Source organism: Helianthus annuus, chromosome 1, assembly GCF_002127325.2.
Source record: "Helianthus annuus cultivar XRQ/B chromosome 1, HanXRQr2.0-SUNRISE, whole genome shotgun sequence".
NCBI classification, from domain to species: domain Eukaryota; kingdom Viridiplantae; phylum Streptophyta; class Magnoliopsida; order Asterales; family Asteraceae; genus Helianthus; species Helianthus annuus.
This window is the reverse complement of record NC_035433.2, coordinates 32,215,887-32,221,181: the sequence shown is the minus strand read 5'-3', so window position 1 is coordinate 32,221,181 and position 5,295 is coordinate 32,215,887.

Here is a 5,295-nt window from a genome sequence, read left to right as displayed (position 1 = left end):
TGTTGTTCCCAGCTCCCTGATTATTGTTGCGGTTCTGATTCAGTTCAGGACAATCCTTCCTAAAGTGCCCTGTTGCCCCACATTTAAAACATGCTCGGTCGTTTCCCTGCTGCTGTTGCTGTTGAGGTTGTTGCTGATTCTGTCTTGCTGGGAACTGGCTTCTACAATCCTTGGCTTCGTGCCCCATCTTGTGGCATCGCTGACACTGGCCCTTGTTACATGCCCCATTATGGTGTCTGTTACACTTGTTGCACTTTGGGTAGCTTCCCCGGTAGCCACCCTGTTGCTGGGTGCCTTTGTTGTTTTCAGTTTTCCTTTGTTGTGGTGGGGCCTGAGTGGGGTTAGCATCCTTGCTTTGACTTCCTTCCCACTTACGCTTGCTGTCACTAGAAGTTCCGACAGTAGCACTGATCCTTTTGGGCAACCTGCCCTCTTCCACGGCCTGATCAGTAAGTTTGTGAGCAAGTCGAACAATCGGCTGAATGGTAGTGTGGTTGGCTGAAGTGACATGGCTTCGAATTTCTGGAGCCAAACCCTTGATGTACAGTTCGATCCTTCGGTACATTGGTCGTGACATGTTTGGGCAAAGAGCAGCATAGTCATTAGACAGCTTGGTGTAAGTTTCAATCTCCGACCCAACCATCTTGAGCTCATAGTACTCGTTCTCAAGCTTGTGGATGTCATCCCGGTGACAGTATTCATCCTTTATCATATCCTTGAAATCCTCCCATGCAGTAGCATTAGCAGTTTCCAACCCAAACATCTGAATCTGCGCCTTCCACCAAGAAAGCGCGCTTCCTTCAAGCGTAGCAGTAGCAAATTTCACCCAATTTGCAGGGGGACACTCGCAAACAGCAAAGACAGCTTCAATTTTCTCAATCCAATGCAGAAGACCTATGGCACCCTCAGTGCCGTTGAAAGGGAGAGGCTTGCAATCCATGAAAGTTTTGAAAGTACACACTGGTGGTTGCGCAGGTGCATGCTGACCTATAGGGTGAGAAGCGAAACGTATAGGTTTAGAGGCGAAAAGTCGATGTGGCGGTAGGACCTAAACATCCTAAAACAACGAGCTTACCTATAGGGTGAGCTGCGAAAGCTGCAGCCACTGTGTTGAGCAGGTTAGTGAACTGAGCCTGTGTCATGTTAATGTTTCCCCTTCCACGTCCACTCATTGTCTTCATAACCAGAAAACACGGTATGAGTGTGATGCCGTAGTGTAACGAGAATGAGATAGAAAAGAGAGGTGTGTCTATCTAATTTAGGCACACTAGTACGTATAGCATAACAGGAAACATAAGGTAAGCAAACAAGTAAACACTGGTCCGAGCTATGAGGTCAAATGTGTCGAGCCTTGCACTTGGAGTGTAGTGTCGTCACGAGTCACGGGTTATAGTCTGGTTTTCTCCAAAAAGATTTTCCCTTTTTTTTTTAAAACCAAGTTCACTATAACCAATGGCTCTGATACCAATCTGTCACACCCCCAAAATCCACCTGCGGATAACACCCGCTTCGAGGGCGTGACTGACCAGGATCCAGCCACCAATTATACCGAATACTTAAGTTGATAACAAAAGTAATACTTACTATTCATAAGCTTAGCAAATATTAAGTTCAAAGTTTAAAGTTTTAAGTTCAAAACAGTAATAAGTAGCGGAAGCATAAGTAAGGTAGTTTAAAACAAAGTTCATGATTCAAAATAAGGTAACACCCAACACAAGGGTGAACAGACACTACACGTTCCCAAGCTGCAAGCTCCTTCGTCACTGGTTACCTGCGAAGCATGCAGTAAGGGGTCAACAATAATGCTGAGTGAGTTCACTAGTTGTCCAGTTTTAATTACCAAAAACTTGTTTCACCGGTTAATTTATCCGTTTATACATGCCCTGGGGAGCTACCCCAAAAGTTAGCGACTAAACTGTTTTTCCAATACCGAACACTAGGTAACCGTTGCGTATCCGCAGGATGCCCCGATGTCAATGTTCTATCATCATTGACGGATGCCTGAGTACATTAGTTCACGACCGATCCCAAACCAGGGCATGGTGTGAGGCTGGTAAACACCTAAATAGCGCTATCAACTAATAACCCGTTCGCCTGGCCCCGGCGACTAATCGGTATTATGTAGTAGGGACTTGAGTGATAGAGTTTCGTTTAGTGCCGTTAGTTGCAATCCGTATAAACAGTAATTAACCAAAAGGTTTCCCAATACCAGGGAAGGAAAAGTAAGTTTTGTTCCCAATAACTAGGGATGGTATGTAAATGGTATCCCCTTTTACTAGGGGATAGGATTGTTTTAGTCTCGTGTCCCAAACCACCGGGACGCATGCTTTTAAGTTGTGAACTCACCTTGGGTTGCTCGGTAGGTTTAGGTTATTTGTCAATCACGTTGGTCACCACGTCCTAACATGGTTACCGGCATAGGTCAGGTTCGGTGTACAAGCATTCACGTAAAAACACATATAGGCACGTAACATGCATACAAGTAAATAGTCATGGGGTTATTGGGCCGGCCCTAACAGTAACACAGTCAAACAGAACACAGCAACACATAGTCCATTTAACAGATAGTCCAAGTTAACACAGAATGGCCCAATAACCAAAATGGACAGCCCACTCGCAACCAGCTGGTCTCGAGTCGCAACCAGGTGGTTTCGGCTTGTCACGCTGTGGTTGCGAGTCGCAACCGTGGTCTCGAGTTGTCACGTTTTGGTTGCGAGTCGCAACGGCGTGGTCTCGAGTCGCAATCTCGTGGTTTCGACTTGTCATGCTATGGTTGCGAGTCGCAACTGCGTGGTCTCGAGTCGGAATGCTGTGGTTGCGAGTCGTAATATGTCCCTTTCATGTACACGTGATGATGCAGATATGACAGTCCAAATTGTACATATGAAATCAGACCCAGATTTGGAAACTACCAATAAGGTTTCTACAAACACTTTTCCTCATTTGACCATTAAACCATATAGATCAAACTTTGCCATTTTTTAAAACCTTCAAACCACATTCAAGAAGTTCATCCTATGTTCATCATTTTTCTAGGGTTTTCATGTCAACATAACCATATATTTATGATCCAAAATCACATTTTTTTAACAAGATTAACATTGCAAGAACAAAGAACATACAATGCATAGCCGAAACTTATGTTTAACAATCATCATTTTGCAAGAAACAAAGAAGTATAGTTTGGTTGGCCATGAACACTTGTAAACTACCATTATCAAGTCATTTTTAAACATGTCATCATATATTTTCAATCTTTACAAAACAACCTAATGATCATACATAAACCTACTAACCAAACATTTTTCTAGTTCATACACATATCATTCAAGCAAGAATACAAGGCATTTATTACACACTAACCGGTTAAGAAGGAGGAGAAGGAGCCGAAACAAAGGAAAGGAACCGAGATGATGGAATGTCCGAGTGATAGTCTTGACCGAGTTTCTTGTCCGGGATCTTTGCTTGAACCGAAAATAGGAAGGGATTGGGGTGTGTTGTTGAGGGTTTCTAGTTGAGAGAAAAAATAGGAGTGTGTGTTTGTGTGTTTGTGTAAAGTGAAGGAAAGTGGGGAAGGTGGGGTATATATACCAAGGGATGTTTCGGGTTGGGCTTGGGGTTTCGGCCCAAACCGGTTACGGCCCAAAGGCCCACTCGCAACCGCCCGGTTGCGAGTCATGGTCTCGACTCACGTACATTTATATGTAATACGTACATTCAACACACATTAAGCAAATAAAGATCACGTTTCCATTTAATAATATTTATATACACAAAATATTACAAGGTGTTCGTTCGGAAAAACCTCGAGTGTCACACATGCCACCGTCATCCCCAATCCCATCACCAGCCAACTGACTGCAGTGAAATAACGAAAAGAAAACTATTAAAAATGGTATACTATGTTTACGTATATATGCATCGAAAAGTAGTACGGGTTTTCATTACTAACACGAAGTGCAGACGGTATACCTTTCATCTGGGTCACTGTCAACTGTTTTTTCTGAATTCGAATCTGCATAAGCAGGCCTGCGAAGGAAAAGCACGAAACATTTATGTAGACGGTTATCTAAAAATAAATATGCACAATTACATTGTTTATGGAAATCAATCAATTATACTTGAAACTTCCACAAGGCAGATTATTGCACCATTTTTGAAAATGGGTCCCACAAAAGGAAAAGGTATCATGTGGCCGTTAGTATTCTCCAATCGCATTCATTCATTCATTCTTCAATCACATTCATTCATTCATTCATGTGGCTTACGTAGGCCTATGTGGGGTCTAAATTGTAAAGTAAGTTAGTGGCGTACCTTCTTTTTAGTCTTGTCGCCACGCACCTTGTCCAAAAGCTCACTTAGCGTGCCAACACAGGCTACATCCTCGGTAATTGGCTCGCTAGTACCGTCGACGACAACACAGCTGGGAAACGCATACAAATAGTCACATAAAGCACAGAACAGTGCAACACATGTAAGCAGAGGGTAGTTGAGGGTGTAATAATACCTGATGGACGCCCTGAAAGACTGCAGCGCAGGTATCTCGTCTGAATCGATGAGCATAGTCGATGTTGAGCTGGACAAACACAGGGTGCCTGCGCCAGGCAAGAAAAAAGTTAAAACAATATAACAACTTCAATGGTAAGCAGACATGTAACGGGAAACAAATGTACCGGGGTAGAACTTCGCGCTCATGGAAGTCAAGATAAGAGAGTAAACGGGTGGGTTCTCACCCTTCCTCTGAATCATAACATCACCAAGGTGGCCCCACAGTGTGACTCTGACTTGGCGCTTGCTGCAAAACACCGATTAGAATAAAAGTCTCAGTTGTCACGTAAGGAGAGAAGGCTGCGTAAGCAATAGGAACGTGTTACTAACCGTTCATTCGTTAGACTGAATTCGACTGTGCGTGAACCCGAAGCGTTCACAGATGGCGCACCTACCTCAGTAACATATCCGATGACATCTGAAATGGAATGAGACAAAGACTCATTAAATAATCAACCTAGGTATTTTAAGAAATTAGCGGGGATATGGTTATACAGTAACGTCTCCATTTATTACCTCTATCGTTATAAATAAACGTGCACACCCCACTGCCCATTTTGGATACATAAAATCCTTTAGCAATAACCAATGCGGGTATGTATGAACTGATTATTTTCACACAAATATATATTCAATTATTTTAAATTATTTGCAATTCTGATTTACTAATTCTCGGTATTCGGTAGCTATTTTTCTTTTTACTGAACTCGACGGCCTGCCTTTTGCTTTTTTTTTTCTTTTCCTATT